At 41.9% G+C, this 23524-nt stretch overlaps 1 protein-coding gene across 1 annotated transcript in view; it reads left to right on the top strand.

Annotated features, from left to right (window-relative positions):
- Positions 1 to 23524, top strand: part of LOC129696206 (protein FAM135B-like) — a 408722-nt gene that overhangs the window by 31810 nt on the left and 353388 nt on the right. The gene's annotated exons all lie outside the window — the stretch shown is intronic.

Genomic DNA, 23524 nt, shown 5'->3' with positions numbered 1-23524 from the left:
AGCAAGAGCTATGGACGTGCCCCTTGACGACATCCTAGTGGCTGCAGGATGGACGAATGAAATAACGGTCCACCGGTTTTATAACAAACCCATAACTGGACTGGGGGTGTTTGCACGTACCATTTTAAGTTCTGTCCCTTAGTTTCCCCCCCCCCAAGGTTGGGAGGGGTAACTTTTTTTAAAACTTTTCTTTCATTTAAAGTATCAGTTTCTTTACTTAACTACGTAATGTCTGAATGCTTTAATGATTACACGCATCCATGGTCAATCCATTCAGTGTGTGACGCCTAGATTCGTAACCGGTGTAAAATCACAGAGCTTTGAAATCTTCACGTAGTCACTCACGTGACTCCGAAGTAAAATAGTAAGATTAAACGAGAACTTACCAGTTTGAAGTTTGATCTTGATTTTATGAGGAGTTACGATGAGGGATTACGTGCCCACCGCTCCCACCCTCATACTATCAAGGTCATATGGAAGTTCTAGTTTCTTCACAATCTTACTATTCTCAGGGCTTTTTATCTGTGATTTAGCACCGCTGCTTTGAAGATTGAGGCGCACGCAGACGGACGGCCCTTCTTCACGTAATCGCTCATCGTAACTCCTCATAAAATCAAGATCAAACTTCAAACTGGTAAATTCTCGTTTAATCTTACTATTTTAGGTTAGATTATGCTAAACTCTTAGAACACTGAATGTGCAAGTCACAACAAAATACAACATGCATCATGCAGTTGTGAAGGTTTGTCATCCTTGTTGCAAAACTGTAAATTAGAGTTTAGATTTGCTGACTATTAATGCATTTGAATAATGAATATGTCATCCGTGCTGGCTTTTGCTGCAGAGTACATTTTTCATTTATCAACTGTCTGTGCTAAATTGGCTTCAAGTCATTACATTTGTTAATCTTTCAGGTTAGGCAGAATTTACCATTTAATTGACCTGTAATATCTTAATTATGGTGCAGGGATTTACTTGAATCAGGGAATTCAGTGGCATGGTGAGATCAGAGGATTTGGAAGATTAAGTGGAGCACTTATGTGAAGATGTTAAAATTATGATGGGTTTCAAGAAACTAAATATAGACAAACTGCAGGTTGGGGCTTTGTGGTGATGGGTGACTGGAACATAGGATTCACAGTCATGCTGTAGACCTGGCTAAAGGTGAGATGTTTTGCTTAGCTGGTCTTGGGTTAGAAACAGAGAAAATAGGTGCTGGAGTAGGCCATTCTGCCCTTCGAGCCAGCACCGCCATTCAATATGATAATGGCTGATCATCCAAAATCAGTCCCCCCTTCCTACTTTTTCCCCATATCCCTTGATTCCGTTAGCCCTAAGAGCTAAAGCTAATTTTCTCTTGAAAACATCCTGTGAATTGGCCTCCACTGCCTTCTGTGGCAGAGAATTCCACTGATTCACAATTCTCTGGGTGAAAAAGTGTTTCCTCATCTAAATGGCCTACCCCTTATTCTTAAACTGTTTGGGTTAGGCCCCAAACGGTAGTTGAAGGAATCTTTAAGGAGTTGATGAGAATCATTCTGCACCTCCTGGTTCACAAAGCATGCCACAAAGAGCTTTTGCCTTTTGGAGAAGGCATTCCCAACACCATTTCGCTTCTGGGCTTCAAAACCTTGGGGAACTATGCCTGGCAGCAGTTAAATCTTATTCAGATTGCCACTTGCATAGTGCAAGCCTTATTTAACTGCATTGATAAATTGTCTCTCCTCCACAACATAGAGAGCTGACGGGTTCTGCTACGTGTGTTGTAATAATGATGGTCGATGTGTATATAGAATCATCAGGGGAATAGATAGGGTGAATGCACAAGGTATTGTATCCCGAGTAGGGGAATCAAAAATGAGAGGACATGTGTTTAAGGTGAGAGATTTAATATAAGTCTGAAGAGCTACTTTTTCATTTGGAGGTTAGTGGGCGGACGGAATGAGCTGCCAAAGGAGGTAGACACAAAGTGCTGGAGTAACTCAGCGGGTCAGGCAGTATCACTGGAGAAATAGGACAGGTGATTTTTCAGATTGGGACCGCATCTCCTGAGATGCTGCTTGACCCATTGAATTACTGCAGCACTTTTGTCTATCTTTGGTATAAAGATGGTGCCCAACCCAGGCGACTATTTGCATACTAACCACAAAAGCAGTTCTACGATCGCTCCACACTCTTAAATCTCTATTCCAACAGCAACATTTCTTACTTAAATTATTCCCTTATCAATACACTATAATTGGATCGATTGAAATCATGTATTGTCTTTCTACTATCTGGTTAGCATGTAACAAAGCTTTTCGCTACACTTGGTTACATGTGACAATAAATTAAATTGCAGTTCTTTCTTTCTACATTTTGCCAGAGGAGGTAGTTGAGGCAGATACTGTAACAGCATTTAAAAGCCACTTGGCCAGGTACATGCAAAGGAAAGGTTTAGAGGGAAAAGGGCCAAACACAGGCAAATGGGACGAGCATTTATAGGACATCTTGGTTGGCGTGGACAAGTTTAGCGGGCTGAAAGGCCTGTTTCCATGCTGTATGACTTTATCAATGTATGTCACAGCTGTTTTAGTAGTTAAAATTGATGCTCAAAACTTAACACCAAGTTAGTTTTTTACAAAAAGGAAGATAACAATTTACAACGGTTGCAAATAATTAGCAGGATTTATGACATTTCCATACTTTACCTGTGCTGGCACCCTATGTGCTTATTTGTTTGCGTTTTGGAGATGGGTTTCACATTTCAGTTCATAATATCTTAACTTTTATAAATGTTAAATTATTAAATTAACTACAAGAGCATGGTCAAACCTCTGGTCTTAACTGTAACATTTACAGCCTTGTATCGTATCTATCTTGTTTGTTATTGTTATCACTTTCTAGTATTTAATTTAGTCCCAACTGTTGAAATCTTCAAGTGCGCCAAGGTGATTGAGTGATCGCTGCTTCTCAGTCACCGAGCTCTCAGTTTGGATTTCTCCATGTATAATCCACAGACTGTCAGGCCTGTGACAACTGCACATTTTGGTTTCAGTAGCCTTGTGCCGGAGGATAGGAATAACTAACTAGGGTTCCTGCTCCTGAATGTTATCTGGTGACCCTCGTGCTGAAATGCACAACTGAGGACAAGCTTAGACGTGGCTTTGATGTTGTGCCAAAACCGAGTAACCTGCCAATGATTCCATTCTTGTATCACATGCCTCTTCTATGACATACTCTCTGGCAAAGGCATTTCCGTCCTTATCCTAGAAAGAACTGGCATGGAGAACATGATTAGAATTAACACTACCAGCTTGTTAAAAAGGAAGATGTAGTTTTACTTCAGTGTTAAAAGTTTTCTTTATAAAATAAATGTTGCTCTGAATATTTGCTCTCCAATTTCTGTCCTCTACTTCCAATACCGCTACCTCCAAAAGGTTTGCCTTTTCCTGAAGCACATATTGCAAGCATGTTCAATTTTCCATTTGACATTACTAAGCACTGGAAAATGTTAGTCTGCATTCCTTATTCTTATCTATGCAACTGGATTTTGTAAATCCGTTATGAATGCACCCTTTATGATGTTACAGGAATATTGAGACAAGATTAGGCCAGTCAGCCCCTTGATAATCCTCTGCTATACAAGACGATCATGGCTAATCAATTTGTACTTCGGGGCACAGCAATGCCGGCAGAAATGTTTTACTGAATTGCCTCTATCACTTGCACTGCAATGGGAGACTTTGTGCAAATGCCAGGATTGATCGGAAAAACAGTGGATATAATGATACAGTCATTTTTGCAAACCTTTCGAGGCTGCCTTGATACGTCAGGGATTAGGTGACGAGGGGATACAAAGAATAAAATATATCCAAACAATACAAAAATATATCCCTTTTGCATCCCTGGCCTGAGAAATGCATATGAGAATACTCATTTACGTTTGAAACGTTGATGAACTTTATATTTAATGCCTCATTACTCACAAGCTGCTATTACTTTTCGTGCTGGATTTCCCAGCAGAAATAAAATATACTCCAGATATGTAAATATTTCTCCAGTTGAAATTGATAATTCTATGTTGCGAATGAAATATAAACCAAAGGAATAGTTATAACTCAACCCGAGAGTTGAGCAGCCAAGTTGTTGATAATTGAAAATGAATAACCAGTTTTTGTAATAATTTTCCCTGCACATTATTCTATTTGAGGAAATCTGTGTATCAGCGATTCAACCTGTATGCATGTTGGTGTTTGGAATAAAAAAATCTTGCATGAGGATGCGCTTCCTACCTGCATGAGGTAGCGTGCAATATTTTGTGCTGTTTTCCAATTGAGATACTGTCTCTAAATTTATAGAAATGCTTTATTCTGATCTAACAATCAAGGACCTTGCAATACAATTTTTAAATCCAAATTTATTTTGTTTCCTCAGAAACTGATTTCAGACATGAAAACAAGCATTTTAAAATACTTAAATATTAAACGAGCAATACATTTTTCCCCATAAAGTCTACAACTAAAATATTTGGTCTAACAATTTAATTTTTCTTTGTTTTTTAAATGTTGATAATGTTATTAAAGGTTTTGCTTCGAGGTTCAAGTTGGTACTTTTGACTGTTCCTTCTGATAATGTGCAATGTGAAGAATTCACCAGGATGCATTGTCTCTCTCTCTGACTCTCTCTCTCTCTCTGACTCTCTATCTGTCTGACTCAATTCAATTTCAATTTTCAATTTAAACACTTTATTGGCATGATAAAAAACATTGTTATATTACCAAAGTATAAAACATGACATACATATTTGAAATGCATAAATATAAATACAAGTATACAGTGTATGGATAGGTATGTCCCTGTATATAAACTTGCAATAGGCCTATAGCCCTTTATTGATTGCTACACGTTCTTGCAGCTGTAAGCAGTACAACACAATAGCAAGTTTAGCAATTCAATATTAATTTCTTAGTGTTAGTTAATGTCGATTAGTGTGTGCTTATAGATGTGCATGTTGGTCATTCACCGTCTCTCAGGTTATGGCATGCTGTTACGTATTGTGCACCAAGATGTGCCGTATTTCCTTCGACAAGGATTATTCTTAGTTTTGATGTATCATCTAGTTCTTTAAAGTCAGGAGTTGCCACACTGAGTTTGTCAAAGTATGCTTTCCTTGTTTTGTCAAATTTCTTGCATTTTAGGAGGAAGTGCACCTCTGTTTCAACCTCATCTGTCAAACAGTGGCCGCATATTCTGTTTTCTCTTGGTTGCCAGAATCTCTTCTACCTTCCTTTTTCGACTGCCAAATAGTGGTCACTTAGCCTGTACTTGGTGAGGGTCTGTTTCTGCTTTATGTCTCTAACAGTTAAGAGATAGTCTGCCAATTTATAGTCTCTTTTTAGGGAACGGTAACATTCTAATCTGCTTTGGCTTTTGGTTTCTTTATCCCAATGTTCCAAGTACGTTTCTTTACATTGTTTGATAATTTGTTTCACTCTAACTGGTGATTGGGGGTCAGTATTGATCTGGGGCTGGTCAGGGTTTAACTGGATAGGGTTTAATTGAATAGGGGTAGTTAGTCTCAGTACCAACTGACACAGGGAACTCTTTTCTGGGTTCCCCTCTTGCTTGTGTTTGAAGGGCTTTAAACTGGAGGGTATCTGGGGGGCTAGATTTAAGGTGATTCCAAAAATGTAGTGCTCTTTTGTGGATATTTATTATCAGTGGGTATCTGCCCAGTTCTGCCCTACATGCGTTTGTTGGTGTTTTCCTCTGGGTACGGAGGATGTTCCGACAAAATTCCGCATGCAGGGCCTCCGTTGTATGTTTTTCCCATTTACTATAACTGTGATGACTGAGCGGACCCCATACTTCACTACCATAAAGCGCAATAGGCTGGATTACACTGTCAAATATTTTAAGCCAGATTTTAATTGGGATTTGAATGTTGTAGAATCTACTTTTTATTGCATACAGAGCTCTTCAAACTTTCTCTTATAGTGCATTCACTGCCATATTGAAGTTCCCTGATGCTGAAACAGTTAGACCGAGGTAAGTATAGTTCATAGTGTGTTCGATAACAATACCATTGAGAGTAAATTTGTATTTATCTTCCTGACATCTGGGTCTTTTCTGAAAAATCATGATGTTGGTTTTCTTTAGATTTACTGCCAGGGCCCAATTTTGGCAGTACTCATCAAGTAGGTCCAACTGTTGCTGCAGTCCCTATTCTGTGGGGGACAGCAGAACCAAGACTCTCTCTCTCTCTCTGACTCTTTGCTGATGACACTGTGGTGGTGGGCCTGATCTCAGACAACGATGAGAAGGCCTACCAGGAGGAGGTGGCTGATCTAGCACTCTGGTGCCAGGGTAACAGCCTCCTCTTGAACATCAAAAAAACGAAGGAGCTGATCATGGATTTTAGGAGGGCACATCATCCGAGGACGTACACTCCATTGAGGATAAATGGGGATCCTGTGGATACGGTGAACTGTTTTAAATATCTGGGAGTCCACATCTCCGAGGATATGACATGGGCATCACACGCTTCAGCACTCGTGAGTAAGGCAAGGCAGAGCCTTTACCACCTCAGGCAATTGAGGAAATTCAGAGTGTCTCTGAGGATCCTCCAGTGTTTCTACGCAGCGGCGGTGGAAAGCATCTTGTCCGGGAACATTACCATCTGGTTTGGGAATTGCTCTGCCAAGGACAAGAAGGCTCTGCAGAGAGTAGTGCATTCCGCCAAATGCACTATGGGAACTTCACTTGCCCCCCTGCAGGAACTATACAGCAGGAGGTGCAACTCCAGAGCCAACAATATCATGAGAGACCCCTTCCACCCCTGCAATGGACTGTTCCAGCTGCTACGGTCAGGCAAACGCCTCCGTTGCCTTGCGGTGAGAACAGAGAGGTTGAGAAGGAGTTTCTTCCCAGAGGCCATTCGGACTGTAAACGCCTTTCTCACCAGGGACTAACTCTACTGAACGTTTTTCCTTCTATTATTTATTATGTAGAGATATATGTGTGTTTATGATTGTGCTTATAGTTTGTTTGGTTGTTTGTCTTTTTGCACAAAAGTCCGCGAGCATTGCCACTTTCATTTCACTGCACATCTCGTATGTGTATGTGACAAATAAACTTGACATGACTTGACTGTCTCTCTCTGTCTCTCTCTCTCTTTCTCTCTCTCGCTCTGTCTCTCTCTCTCTCTCTCTCTCTCTCGCTCTGTCTCTCTCTCGCTCTCTCTCTCTCTCTCTCTCTCTCTCTCTCTCGCTCTCTCTCTCTCTCGCTCTGTCTCTCTCTCGCTCTCTCTCTCTCTCTCTCTGTCTCTCTCTCTCTCTCTCCCTCTCCCTCTCTCTCTGTCTCTCTCTCTCTCTCTCTCTCTCTCTCTCTCTCTCTCTGTGTTTATCTCCATCTCTCTCTATCTCTCTGTTTCTCTCCGTCGTTCTCTCCGTCTTTCATTGTCTCTGTCTTTCAATTTCAATTTCAATTTAAAAACTTTATTGGCATTATAAAAAAATACATTGTTATATTGCCAAAGTATAAAACATGACATACATATTTAAAATGCATAAATACAAGTATACAGTGCATGGATAGATATGTCCCTGTACATAAACTCACAATAGGCCTATAGCTCTTTATTGATTGCTACACGTTCTTGCAGCTGTAAGCACTACAACACAATAGCAAGTTTAGCAATTCAATATTAATTTCTTAGTGTCAGTTAATGTCAATTAGTGTGTGCATACATAGGTGCATGTTGGTCATTCACCGTCTCTCAGGTTATGGTATGCTGTTACGTATTGTGCACCAAGATGTGCCGTATTTCCTTCGCCAAGGATATTTCTTAGTTTTGATGTATCATCTATACAATCAGGGGTTGCCACAATGAGTTTGTCAAAGTATGCTTTCCATGTTTTGCAAAGTATACTCTCTCCTTTCACTGTCTCTCTCTGTCTCTCTGCTAAAACGGTACAGGTTGGCGCTAACATTTTTGCACCACCTGACTCAACATTGTCCTGTGGTCGTTTGTGTCAAGCTTCATTCAGATTGATGTTATATTTCATGTTATTGACATTGCAAAAGCCCACTTTGAGAACAATAACTTGACAGTTTATGTGGCAGCTGCTAGGAGATTCTGGATGTTTCAGGCTATAATGTCACAATGTGAACTCATTTACATAAGCTGACATGAACAGTCCTCCAGCCAATCAACAGTGTTCCACCCAGTTCAATGAGAGATGATTTGTTATTGTAAGGAGAGGGAGGGAGTGGGGGAGGGAAGGAGAAGGATTGTTATTTAAACATAGTGTTTAGTGGGGGAGTGCAATAGGGGAGAGATGAGGGAGGGAGAGTGAGTTTGAAGAGGGAGTTTGAAGAGGAAGGGTGAAAGGGGGGGGGAGAGTGCATGAGCTGTGCTTATGCAGTTGGGGGCTATGGGTGAGTGGTGGAATATTGCATTGGTGGAATGGGGCCCAACGGGTCAGGGGGTAGGGAGGGTGGCAGGGAGTGACTGAGGCTAGGGAGTGACTGAGGGTAGGGGAAAGGAGAGGGAGGGAGAGGTGAGGGAGGGAATGGAGGAGGTGGAGAGGGGAGTGAAGAGGGAGAGTGAAAAGGAGAGGGAGGGAGTGTTTGGGGATGAGGGGAAATGAGTTGCGCCTGCGCAGTTGGGGGCTATGGGTGAGTGGTGGAAAATTGCGTTGGGGGAATGGATTACTTTGTGGCAATGGATGTGTGGTGGAAAGGGTTGTGTTGGGGGAACCGGTGAGTGGTGGATTATTGCGTTGGGGGAATGGGCTCAATGGGTCCCACTTGGTCTAGTATATTACCAAAACTCTCATCTTGTTTATGATTCTGTGTGTGTGCCCATGTGCTCCCAGAACAACGCCAAAACGGTGCCCAACAGTGCTACAATCTTTGGACCACCTTGCTCACAATTGTCCTGTGGTGTGCTTTTATTAAGTTTCGTTCAGATTGATGTTATATTTTACAAGTTATTCTCATTTTCAATTTTACAAAATCCAGTTTGAGAAAAAACTGTTGAAGCAGTGGCAGTTTGCAGTTATCACAATGGGATCCAATTAACAGCTCATTTACATAAACTGCCAGTGAGCAGTGCTCCACCGTACAATTACATCAGAATGGGATCTCATTTACTTATACAAAGAACTGCCTTACAATTGTCCTATGGTGTGTTTTTACCAATGTTTTGTTCAGATTGATTTTATATTTTACAAGTAATTCACATTTTAAACTTTAAACATTTTACTTCTCACAGTAAAAAATCCAATTCTAACTTGCTGCCATTTGCTGGTTACAATGTTATGAAGACAGGAGACTGAGTGCTGTCATTTGAAACATTGTAATGAGCAGGGCAAGGGAATCTGATTGTTTCTGTTTAAAAAGAGGGAGGGTGAAGAGGAGCAGGTAGGGGGTGCTGGGGGTTGAGGGGAAATGAGCCGCACCTGTGCAGTTGGGGGAATGGGTGAGTGGTGGAATATTGCGTTGGGGGAAAGGGTTGCATTGGGGGAATGGGTGAGTGGTGGACTATTTTGTGGGGGAACAGGTTGTGTTGGGGGACCAGGCCTCCCGTGGGGGTAATGGGTGAGTGGTGGAATATTGTATCGGGGAACGGGTTGCGTTGGGGGAAAGGGTTGCATTGGGGGAACGTGTTGTGTTGGGGGACAAGGTCTCTGGTGTGATAAGGACCCAGCAGTGGTCTAGTATTTTTTATTTTTTGAAGAAAAGCTAAACGACAATATTAAAAAATCTGTTCACTTTCAATGTTTAACGGATATTCTTTTAAACAATAATTGTGTTCTTTTGTGAACAAAAGATGGTTACAGAACAATGCTAGCTTTTGTGTACTTCTTGAAAGTTTAGAAAGGGCAGCAAGCTGAGGAATAGATTACATTTTCATTATTGTTATTAATTTTTTCAATTGAAATTTAAATACCAGCCTCTAATTATCATACCTGGTAATCAATCTCTTACTTTGACAGTAGAAAATATAAATATTCTAATTAATTGAATGAATAGACACAATTGATACCTTTCATCCAAAAGAAGAGCTCTAATTATAACCTCGCTGTTTATAGTAATTATAAAGATTTCATTTCTACACTTCCTGTAGATACTTTGCTTATAGTACTGATAACAATTGTGTGTGTATGAGAATGATAGAATGAAAGGGTGACTAACAGACATAAAATATAAATCAAGAAACCATTCATGCAACTCTCAACTCAAAACTTAGAGGAACGAATGTCACGCATTATATCGTAATGTAACTTGTAGGGGTGACAAAGGGTGGGATGGAGTGGTTATTTGCAATTTGATCAAACAGCCATATTGTGTAATCATAGCATCTTCTTCAGCAGTCCTTCAGGACCAAGGACGACTTGCTTGCACTCCAGTTTTGTTGTTTGCAATGTGGGCAATGAAACCAAAATCTGAACCGTACATTCTTTCACAAATGCAGGTGCAAGTTGAGCCTGGCATGGAAGGTAGACCTCTGAGGTATTCTGCGCCTTTGACAACTTATACCGGACCTCCGTGTCATTCCTGCTGCATAGCCTTGAGGTTTTCAATGCCACCCTGAATGGTCCTTTTGTTTTTGCACTCCAGAGTCGTAGTTCATCAGGAAGGCTTTGAACGCATTCTTTTCTTCTGTCCAACTCGTAATTTAATTTTGAAAGGTGCTTGGTTCTGCAGTTTGATGTTGGGCTATGTGAGTGATGTGGCCTGCTCAACATGTCCAACAATGTAACTAGGACCTTTGTATTGGGAATGTCATGCTGAGAGGCCACAAAGAGAGTATTCTGAGGGATAGGTTATACAGGCATTTGGATGGGCAAGGGCTGATTCGGGACAGTCAGCATTGTTTTGTATGTGGGAGGTTGTGTCTCACAGATCTGATTGATTTTTTTGAAGGCGTGACCAAAAAGGTCGATGAGGGCAGAGCTGTAGATGTTGTGTACATGGATTTCAGTAAGACATTCGACAAGGTTCCTCATGCCAGGACGTCAGATCGCATGGGATCCAAGGAGGGATAGCTTAATGGATAGCAAATTGGCTCCATGGAAGGAAGCAGAGGGTGATGGTGGAAGGTTGCTTCTCGGACTGGAGACCTGTGAGTAGTGGTGTGCCTCAGGGTTCGGTGCTGGGCCAGTTACTGTTTGTCATCTACATCAATGATTTGGATGAAAACACACAGGGCAAGAGCAAGTTTGCTGATGATACAAAAGTGAGTGGTTTTGCAGATAGTGAAGATGGTTGTGAAAGATTGCAACAGGATCTGGATCGATTGGCCAAGTGGGCGGAGGAATGATTGATGGAATTTAATACAAAGAAGTGTGAGGTGTTGCAATTTGGAATGTCGGACAAGCGCAGGACCTGCAGTAAATGGTAGGCCTATGGGTAGTGTTGTATAGCAGAGGGATCTAGGAGTACAGGTGCATGGTTCCTTGAAGGTCAAGTCGCAGGTGGATTAGGTGGTCATAAAGGTTTTGAGCACTTTGGCCTTCATGAGTCAGAGTATTGAGTATAGAAGTTGGGAGGTCATGTTGCAGTTGGAAAAGACGTTGGTGAGACCGCATTTATAATATTGTGTTCAGTTCTGGGCACCATGTTATAGGAAAGATATTGTCAACCTTGAAAGGGTTCGGAAATGATTTATGAGGATATTGCCAGGACTTGAGGGTGTGAGCTATAGGGAGAGGTTCAGAAGGCTGGGTCTCTCTTCCACGGTGCACAGGAGGATGAGGAGTGATCTTATACAGGTGTATAAAATCATGAAAGGAATAGATCGGGTAGATGCACAGATGCATTGAGGACATAAGTTCAAGGTGAAGGGGAAAAGTATAAGTATACTAAGTATAAGTGGACGAGCTTGAGGCTCAGTTAGAAATTGGCAAGTATGATGTTGTGGGAATTACATAGACATGGTTGCAAGAGGGCCAGGGCTGGGAACTGAATATCGAAGGGTATACATCCTATCGAAAAGACAGACAGGTGGGCAGAGGGGATGGGATAGGTCTGTTGGTGAGGAATGAAATTCAGTCCCTTGCAAGGGGTGACATTGAAACGGGAGATGTGGAGTCAGTATGGATAGAATTAAGGAATTGTAAGGGTGAAAAGACTCTAATGGGACTTATCTACAGGCCTCCAAACAGTAGCCTGGACATAGGGTGCAAGTTGAATCAGGAGTTAAAATTGGCATGCAGCAAAGGTAATGCTGTGGTTGTTATGGGAGATTTGAACATGCAGGTAGACTGGGAAAATCAGGTTGGTACTGGACCCCAAGAAAGGGACTTTCGTAGAGTGCCTTCGTGATGGATTCTTAGAGCAGCTTGTATTGGAGCCTACCAGAGAGAAGGCAATTCTGGATTTAGTGTTATGTAATGATCCGGATTTGTAAAGTAACTTGAGGTTAATGTGCCATTAGGAGGTAGTGACCATAATATGGTCAAGTTTAATCTACAATTGGAGAGGGAGAAGGGTAGATCAGAGGTGTCAGTGTTTACTGTACTATATATGCCTGTATTATAAGGCGCTGGTCAGGCCGCATTTCGAGTGCTATGAGCAAATTTGGGCCCCATATCTTAGTACGCAGACGCTGGCTATGGAGAGGGCCCAAAGAAGTTTTACAAGAATGATTCCAGGAATGAATGGGTTAGCATATGATGAGCGTTTGACACCACTGGGCCTCTACTCGCTGGAGTTTAGAAGGCTTAGGGGGCACCTCATTGAAACTTACAGAATAATGAAAAGCATAGATAGAGTGGATGTGGAAAGGATGTTTTCACTGGTTAGGACCAGAGGTAATAGCCTCAGAATTAAAGACTGCTCTTTTAGAAAGGAGGAGGAACTTCTTTAGTCTGAGGGTTGTTAATCCGAGGAACGCATTGCCACAGAGGGCTGAGGAGGCCAAATCAGTGGATTTTTATAAGACAGAGATAGACAAATTCTTGATTAAAATGGGTGTCAAGGTTTTTGGGGAAAAGGCCGGAAAATGGAAATCGGAGACAGAGATCAGCCATGATTGAATGGCGGAGTAGACTCGATGGATCAAATTGCCTAATTCTACTCCTATAACTTGTGAACTTGTGATATGTAGTCCAGGTTTCGAAGACATATGGGAGGATAGGGATCACTACTACCTTGATAGACCATGGGTTTTGAGCCAGGTGTGAGGTATTGATCTTCAAATGCCCTTCTAATTGGATGATTCATTATATAAAGTTCATTTGTCAAGCTGTGTTATGGAGACAATGCTTTGATATGCCCATGTTCAGAAGCTGAGCTCCAAACCATCACCAACGCATTCATTGAAGACTTTGAGAGGGTGGAATTTGTGTTAAACATCTACAAGACAAAGGTGCTACAACAGCCTTCCTCTGTGTCACACTGCCTCTGTCAATGAAGGTTCATGGCAACACTCTGGAAAATATGGACTACTCCTATATCTCAGAAACCACCTCCCAGGAACAGCAGACAATGATGATGAATTTCACCTCCACCTTTGCTCTGAAGTAAGTTTACCAGTAACATAGCATTGGTAGCTACAAGGAACTACAGATACTGATTTACACAGAAGGACACAAAGTGCTGGAGTAACTCAGTGGATCCGGCAGCATCTCTAAAGAACATGGATAGGTGACATTTTGGGCCTGGTCCTGCCCCGAAACGTCATTTATCCATGTTTTACAGAGATGCTGCCAGACCCACTGAATTACTCCAGCACTTTGTGTCCATGCAACATCTCTATCCAGATATATAAGTATATCTGTATGCAGATGCTTGGAAGGATTTTATTAAATGGCAGGCACTATATGAAAGGTTTGTATATATTTCATACACTTCTCAATTGATAATGCTCAAATATAAACCTATCATTTCCATTGTAAATCTAGCAGTGACTGAAATTCTCAAAGGGACCATTAACAATGGAATCAGGATTAAAAAAAACTCAATACTGTTAGTTAACAGGAACAGCAGCCAGATTAGAGTCTGGCATAAGGCCAGCTTCTTAACCTTTGAGCATTGAATTTCGACTGAAGCTCTCCCAGAATTGCACATCCACTGTATCCTGCACCATTTGTGAAATGTTTTTATTTATTTTTATTTGTTTTACTGATTTTTAAAACTGTCACAAAATGGCAGCCTTTCAAAAGCTTTATGTATTTGCTATACATATGAACAGTATATTGAGATCAAAGACAGAGTGTAGCTTCTGCTACTGCTCTTCTAAACTACTCAAATTGAATTTTGGTTTCATGCACATAATCTTTCGCTGTCTCTATTTTCTCTCTCACTCTTGCATATTTCCCATATTTCCTTTCTTTCTTCCTCTCTTCTGTTTTCATACTCAAAGAAATTATGCTATGAATAAGTGAAAACTAGTTCCTTTATTGTCCGATAGAATAAATACTTCTAAGCAAAAGATTCACTTAGGTGGAGGGTTCAAAAACATTTCATGCTCAACATTTTGTTTAAAGAAATTTACAAATGTTGCAAATTTGTACTAGAAATTTATTGTACAGACTGAAATCATTCTAAGAAACAGCTTACTACCACCTTCTAGAAGGTCTTGTAGAGAGATGGCCATAACATGCTGGCCATGCCAGCAATGCCGTAATCTCATTAATGATTCTATGCATGCACACGCATATTCTCTATTTCTCTTTGAAGGGGGAGGTTTCAGGATCATTGATGGTGGGCAGCTCTGAAATAGGAAGATGTTTCCTGGAACATTTGAACATTTTCTTTATATTTCGATTAACTATTAGTTTATATTCCTGTTAATTATCAAGTCAAGTCAAGTCAAGTTTATTTGTCACATACACATACGAGATGTGCAGTGAAATTAAAGTGGCAATGCTCGCGGAACAACAAAACAACCAACCAAATTATAAACACAATCATAACACACATATTATTTTACATAATAAATAATAGAAGGAAAAACGTTCTGTAGAGTTAGTCCCTGGTGAGAAAGGCGTTTACAGTCCAAATTGCCTCTGGGATGAAACTCCTTCTCAACCTCTCCGTTCTCACAGCATGGCAACGGAGGCGTTTGCCTGACCGTAGCGGCTGGAACAGTCCGTTGCAGGGGTGGAAGAGGTCTCTCATGATTTTGTTTGCTCTGGATTTGCACCTCCTGTTGTATAGTTCCTGCAGGGGGGTGAGTGAAGTTCCCATAGTGCGTTCAGCCGAACGCACTACTCTCTGCAGAGCCTTCTTGTCCTTGGCAGAGCAATTCCCGAACCAGATGGTAATGTTCCCGGACAAGATGCTTTCCACCGCCGCTGCGTAGAAGCACTGTAGGATCCTCGTAGACACTCTGAATTTCCTCAATTGCCTGAGGTGGTAAAGGCGCTGCCTTGCCTTACTCACCAGTGCTGAGGCGTGTGATGACCATGTCATATCCTCAGAGATGTGGACTCCCAGATATTTAAAACAGTTCACCCTATCCACAGGATCCCCATTTATACTCAATGGAGTGTACGTCCTCGGATGATGTGCCCTCCTAAAGTCCATGATCAGCTCCTTCGTTTTTTTGATGTTCAAGAGGAGGCTGTTCTCCTGGCACCAGAGTGCTAGATCAGCCACCTCCTCCCGGTAGGCCCTCTCATCATTGTCTGAGATCAGGCCCACCACCACAGTGTCATCAGCAAACTTAATTATTGAATTGGAGCTGAACCTAGCCACACAGTCATGTGTGTACAGGGAGTACAATAGGGGGCTGAGGACGCAACCCTGGGGCGATCCTGTGCTCAGGGTGAGGGACTTCGATGTATTCCCTCCCATTCCCTCCCATCAGGACATTAAGCCCAGAAGCAAGGTTCTGCCTAACACTCTGCAAGGCTGCTCTTTTATATACTAAGATTTTGAGTGATACTGTATCAATTCCACTGACACTCATTCCTTGAATAAAACACAGTACTGAGGTAACCCAGCGGGTGGGACAGCGGTCCCGACCCAAAACAACATTGACTATCCATGAGGGAGGGGTTTGGTGTGGGGGATGGGGGAGGTGGGGGGTGGGGAGGAGGGGAGGGTGTGTGTGTGGTTGAGGAGGAGTTGTTGGAGGGGTAGGGGATGTGGGTGAGGGGTAGGGGTGTGGGGGAGGGAGAAACTTCAAAACCTGTTGTACTATTTCACTGATCGGAACAATGGCAGGGGAGAATGGTGAGTAAGGTGGTGAAAAATCGTAGTGCTATAGGGGATTGTTTTTGCACACATTTTATTACAACACAGACAGGAAGTGGCCAAGATGAGATTTTTAGTAATATATAGAAAGATAGATAAATGTTGTGAGTATGTGTATATATATGTACACACTGAAGTTTTCTCTCTCTCATTTATCATATCATACTACTTTTACATATTCTGTTGTGCTGTAGCAAGTAAGACTTTCATTGTTCTATCTGGGACAAATGACAATCAAACACTCTTGACTCTCTTGACTCTTGAATACCCATCATCTTCTGTGTGAAGAATTCCCTGTTTGGCCTCTTTAAAATGTTTCTTTTCTCACCATATAAGGTGGCATGGGGGCTGCAGGTAAGGTAGTAAGTAAGGGATTATACTGTGGGGATTGTAACTGTGAACTGGGATCGTAACTTGTATAGCTATCTTAAGCTATGGTTATTCAGAAGGTGCCTGATGACAGGTCCACCTTAGTAAAATTGGTCAAGTGGGTGGTTTTCTGTTAGACTTGTCATTCCAGTTCGCCTTGAACCAGTCCGGAATGGAGTTACATCATCCAAACCTGACAAAGCTTCAAAACCCAGAACTGTCAAACAAAATGGGAAGACAAAGTAAACAGTGAAATTAAATAATATAAATTTGAAAGCTGCATGAAATAATGAAATTACTAAAGATTATCCTGTGCATGATAAAGCACAAGGGTTAATGCAAAGCTAAACTACAGCTATTGTAATGCGAGGAATCCAACCATTAAGACAAATGAACATATCTAAGCATTGTGTAGGAAAGAACTGCAGATGCTGGTTTAAACCGAAGATAGACTAGAGTCTGAAGAAGGGTCTCGACCCGAAACGTCACCCGTTCTTTTTCTCCAGCATTTTGTGTCAAATCTCAGCATTGAACAGCGCATGGCAAATCGTTGTGGTTCCTAACACGGAGTTATGGCTGAAACATCAATATCCCAGGATGTAGAATTTTCAGTTGTGACAGAAATAGATGCAACAGAGAAGGTGGCAATACAGTATTAATTAAGGGTTCATGCAGGATATCCTAGAAGATTCTTGAATCAGGCCTTGAGGGTGGTGCAAAAAGTAAACTGCTGAAAGACTGCAGCTGGTCAAACAGCATAGACGAGGAAAGATGGCCAGTATTTATTTTTTTAAATGTTGAAGCAGGGTGGGACAGGATTGGTAGAATTAAAGAGGGAATCATGGGAAGATGGGTCCAGGTGGAGGAGGGGGGGAATGGCAATCAAAGCGAGAATGAATCTGGAAGGACTTCTAGGAGGGGAACGGACACCCACTCGAACCGCCTTGCTCTTCCTTCCAGGTCCAGCCCTGATACTCCATGTGGACCTACTCAATCTCTCCCTTCTCCCTCACCTCCCTATCTCTCCCACCTCCTTGTGTTCCCTGACGCTCCTCTGATTGTGTATCCCCCTTCAGCCCTTCTGACCTACTCTGAATCAATTTGCACCCTCTGCCCTCTCCATTCATCCTCTCCGGACCTCACACCACCCTAGCTCCAATCACCCCAGCTACATCTACCTATTTGTTGGTTACATGTAACAGTCCTTGTTCCAAAACATCTCCTCACAATAGTCGCAATATTTTTCTCTGCCATGTTAATGTTCGTATTGATGCTGATTCTTGCAACCAACCTGGCTCCCTCTACTCATGATCCCCACCTTTGCCTGTGATCGACGCTCCATCCGCGGCCTGCAGGTTTCAATATCGAGGAGCTCGCAGACTTGAATAGAGACTGATGTCGGTAAGCTCCAAGCCGAAGGAGGTTCGACCAGCCCCGACTCGGGAGTCCGATCGCCCGGTGCGGGGAGCTGTGATTCCCCCCGATGGAGCTGGCTTGATTGCCCCGAAGCAGAGGGATTTTGAGCGCCTGTTGCGGCCCGCAAGATCGCCCCAACAAAGGAAGGTTCGAGCTTGCGACCTTTGGGAGAACAAAGAATCCGAAGATTGATTTTTTATCGAGCCTTCTATCACAGTGAGGATGTGGGGGAGTGATGTGTGGTGGCTCCAAGCCGAAGGATGTTCGAAAATTTTATTAGGGTGAGTTGCTCTTTATTCATATGACTGTGTGGCTATCTGAATTTCACACTTCCTTAATTGGTCTCTTATAGAAACTTACAAAATTCTTAAGGGGTTGGACAGGCTAGATGCAGGAAGATTGTTCCCAATGTTAGGGAAGTCCAGGACAAGGGGTCACGGCTTAAGGATAAGGGGGAAATCCTTTAAAACCGAGATGAGAAGAACTTTTTTCACACAGAGAGTGGTGAATCTCTGGAACTCTCTGCCACAGAGGGTAGTTGGGGCCAGTTCATTGGCTATATTTAAGTGGGAGTTAGATGTGGCCCATGTGGCTAAAGGGGATCAGGGGGTATGGAGGAGAGAAGGCAGGTACGGGATACTGAGTTGGATGATCAGCCATGATCATATTGAATGGCGGTGCAGGCTCGAAGGGCCGAATGGCCTACTCCTGCACCTAATTTCTATGTTTCTATGTTTCTATGGTCCATGCAACAAAAAACAAACCTTGAACCTTGAACATCCATTTTGCTTCTATAGGTGCTGCTCTACGCACTGAGTTCTTCAAGCTGCTTATTTTTACTCCAGATTCCAGCACCTGGAGTCTATTGTTTCTCAATTTGAGTAGAATTTTAGGACAAAAAGGAGGAATCACTTCAGATTCTGATCCAGATTAGTTTAATTTAGATTTGCCATAGTCTAGGGAATTTGCTAGTTCTGACAAGGTTTGTACAGTAAACAATAAATAAATAAATAAATAAATAAATAAATAAATGGAGCAAAGATTATAGTGCAATCTGAAGTGCCACAAAGGAATCTAAATAGAATAATGGAATAACCGAATCGGATGGAATTAAGAGTACATGGCAATACCGCTATCAAGGAAGTAATGAAGGGATGATTATTTCAAGAGCGGTGACGAAGAAGCTGTTCTTAAGTCTGCTCCTAAACCCTCTCCTGGAAGGTTAGAGCAGAGTAAAAGAAATGCCAAGGGTGGTAGGCATTATTGATGATACTTGCATGTTTCTGAATGCAACACAATGCATGAGAATGGACTGGATGGAAGGAAGTGACAAGACTCTGATGAACTGCATTGTGTTCACCATTCTCTGTAGGTTCAAGTGGCCAAGAGCAGAGCAGTTGCCACACCAGGGCACAGATGCATAGCCATATCTTCTCCCAGAAGGTAGAGGGGAGGAGAGAGGATGGCCATGGCGCAGGCTTCCTTAAAATACTTTGTCCACTTCAGTAGGGGTATGAGAAGGGCCTCCTAACAGTCAACACAAGATTGAAAAGCAGTTGTGTTGACAAATCACAAAGCAATTCCCTACAACCATCAGGCTACTAAACACTACAACCACCAAATAGGTTCTGAGCTATATAGACTTGGGGGCATTATTTATGCACTATTATTGTCTATTTGTCTATTTTTTAAATATATACTAGACTCAGTGGGACCCGTTGGGTCCCATGTTCACACGGGAGGGCTGGTCCCCCAATGCAATATTCCACCTCTCCACCATTTCCAATATTGGTGGCCAGTGGGGGTGTGGGGGGGCTTTCTGGAGCACTAGTATGTGTGTTGTGGGATGAAGGGACTGGTTTCCAGAGGGCTCGAATGGACATTGTGGGCCGAATAGATTCTTGTGCTGGCAGCTCAGTCACTCAAGCCTGGTGTGCTGGCGCTCACTCACGGCTGGTGGGCTGGCAGTTGACTCACTGCTATCCCTTGAAATTCCATTTCAAACAGGGTGCAAGACCACCAAATTCAAGTGCAGTTTCCTACCACTTCAAGCAGGGTGCAAGGCCACGAAATGCAAGTGCAGTTCCATACCATTTCAAGCAGGTTACAAGGCCACCAAACTCAAGTGCAGTTTCATACCATTTCAAGCAGAGTGCAAGGCCACCAAACTCAAGTGCAGTTTCATACCATTTCAAGCAGAGTGCAAGGCCACCAAACTCAAGTGCAGTTTCATACCTTTTCAAGCAGGGTGCAAGGCCACCAAATTCAAATGCCATTTCATACAATTTCAAACAGGGTGTAATGCCACCGATTTCAAATGCCGTTTTATACCGTTTCAAACAGGGTGCAAGGCCACCAAATTCATATGCTGTTTCATACCACTTGAAGCAGGGTGCAAGGCCACCAAATTCAAATGCCGTTTCATACCGTTTGTAGCAGGGTGCAAGGCCACCAAATTCAAGTGCAGTTTCATACCATTTCAAGCAGGGTGCAATGCCATCAAATTCATTTTTTTTCTAAAATGAATATACAGCGCAAACAGGAAGTGGACAAGATTAAACTTTTAATTATATAGATTTTCAAACCACATTTTTATTTTCAAACCATATTTTCAAACCAACCACCACATTTTCATTTTCAAACCACATTAAGGGCACTCACATGTCAGTAAAACCACACTCACAGTTTAGTAGACATGTGTTCAGTGTTATTCACAGCTCAGACTGAGAGTCGTGACCTCTCGCTCCCCCATCTTGCATAGACTGAGGCACGTCCACACTTCTGGGTTTTATAGTCCCTCCACCTCCCACCAGAAGGGGCATGGCCTTCATGGCATGATTGACAGGAGAGAGAATCTCAACATTTTTTAAACATTAATAAGTTTTTAATGCCAACATTTTTCATCGATGGGGAAAAATCCTCTGGTCCTGACAGCTGGAGGGGGACTGAGTAAGATGGCCAAAAATCACAGCTGTAAGTGGTAGCATTTTTTCTAAAATCAATATACAGTGCAAACAGGAAGTGGTCAAGTTTAGACTTTTAATTATATAGATAATGAACTTTTTTTTCTATTAATTATGAGTTTTACAAAGTACAATGCTCACATGTTTGTTGTGCTGCTGCAAGTAAGAATCTCCTTGTTCCGTTGTGGAACATATGACAAAATACTCTTGACTTTATATTAGAGAAATAGGGGTACTGTTGTAGGGGGGAAAGTCCAGTATTAAAGGCATTCTGAAATGCTGGTGAATGACTTTTACTGCTGGTGATATATCTGGTATTTACTACTTTCATCAACTGTTGGGAACACTACCAGTCATCCTTGAACCATCCTTGTTATTTATGTATAGATTTGTAAATCTGTAGATACAGCTCATGCTTAGGCGACAGAGATGTTAGCTTTGTTTGAGCAAGTTCTTAAGGTTCCCTCTCGGCTTATAGCTTGTTTGACAGTTTGGCACCGATCACCTAGGTTTCTCACAAAATCTTTGGTCAAATTTTAATTTACGTTAATTTACATGAATTAAACACACTTTGAGGAGGTCTTGTGCACAGAATAATGTCCCGATTTTCAGGCATGCCTTCAATGGGAAATATACAGGGAATGACTTTCTTGCATGTGCATTTGACATGGAAATTTAGACTTTCGAGATACAGCATGGAAACAGTCCATTTGGCCAATCGAGTCTGCGCCGACCAGCGATCCCCATACACCAGCACTATCCTTCACATTAAGGACAATTTACAATTTTACTGAAGTCAATTAACCTACAAACCTGTATGTCTTTGGGGTGTGGCGAGGCCCTGGAGCACCTGGAGGAAATTGCTTCGCTGCTTTACGCAATTTGACCTGGAAATCATCGACATTGCATTGCATTTTGGAAAGAACTGATCTTCATGCATGTGACGCTAAAACATCAAAACCTGGATATTAATTTCTACGCATCTCTGCATTATTATTGATGGGGGGGGGGGGGGGGGGGGGGGGGGGGGGGGGGGGGGGGGGGGTGGGGAGAGAAAACATGGCCAGGACACAAAGGAAAACTCCCTTGTTCTTACCCATATGTTTAGGGTGTGCGTGTGTGTGTGTGTGTGTGTGTGTGTGTGTGTGTGTACTTTGTAAAGGTGGGCAAGATGGAGGAGATGTCTACCATGACAAAATTACTGAGCAGGTCAGACAGTGTCCATGGAGAGATAAACCCAATTTAAAGTTTCTGATTGATGACCTTTCATCAAAATGCCAACTTTTTTTCCTTGTGAGCATTTTCTTGGATTTTGCTTTGGGGGGTCATTGTTTTGCATCATTCATATTAGTGTTTGTTGGTGGATACATTGTTTATGTCTATATTGCTTAATAGTCCAGTGATATAAATTATATAACTATTTTGATTGATTGATAGTTACAGCGCAGAAACGGGCCCTTAGGCTCACTGAGTCCAAGTTAACCATCGAACACCTGTTCACATTAGTTCTATATTATCCCAGTTTTGCATCCACTCCCTAAACACTTGGGACACTTTACCAAGGCCCATCAACCTTTCAACTTTAGTTTATTGTCACGTGTACAAAGTTTTTGTGATTTACTAACCAATCAGCGAAACTACGATACATGATTACAATCCAGCCATTCGCAGTGTACAGATACATGATAAAGGCAATAATGTTTAGTGAAAGTTAAAGTCTGATTAAAGATAGCCTGCGGGTCTCCATTGAGGTAGATAGTAGCTCAGGACTGCTCTCTACTTGCATGTCTTTTGTAAGTGTGAGGAAATTAGAGCACCTGGAGGAAACCCACATGGTCACAGGGATAAAGTGCAAACTCCACACAGGTAGCGCACGAGGTCAGAATCAAACCTGGGTCTCTGGTGCTATGAGGCAGCAGCTCTACCTACTGCACCACGGTCCTGATAGTGATAATTGTCTGAAAGAAGGTTATTCACTGACAATGTTAAATTGCTTCTCTCTCTACATATGTCTGCTGACCTGCTGAGCATTTCCATTCTTTATTTATAATTACAGTGATAATTTATCCTTGACATCTAAGATCAGAGCTTCTACTGAAGTGTTCTTTCAGTTAGGTATCTTACCTTCAGCTATCAATTCAGAAAATGCTTGTGATACAAATTGTTGGTAATACAAATTGTTAATTTTACAACTGGCCTTTTTAGATCTTTGAGATCAATGAAAAACAACTGTTTTCTTAATGAGGAAAACATAAACAGAGGAGAAAAAAAACACTGAGAAGGTGTTGGCAAAATTAGATACACAAAGAAATATTAGACAGAGAGGAAGGAGCAGGGCAGAGAGAAAATATCAGTAAAATAAATTGGGAAACAAATCAGAGGTTTTGTTTGTTCCCTGTTGGATTGAAATATTTAGGTTTATATTTATTATTGCCATGTGTACTGAGGTACAGTGAAGAGCTTTTTGCATGCTATCTGATCAGATCATATTACACATAAATACAATCAAGTCAAATTCAAGTACAATATTGTCACATGTACAAAACACAGTGACCTTTTTTATTGAGTTGCCAGATTTGATG

The sequence above is a fragment of the Leucoraja erinacea genome, chromosome 4 (genome assembly GCF_028641065.1).
Source record: "Leucoraja erinacea ecotype New England chromosome 4, Leri_hhj_1, whole genome shotgun sequence".
NCBI lineage: Eukaryota > Metazoa > Chordata > Chondrichthyes > Rajiformes > Rajidae > Leucoraja > Leucoraja erinaceus.
This window is presented reverse-complemented; position numbering and strand designations above follow the sequence as displayed.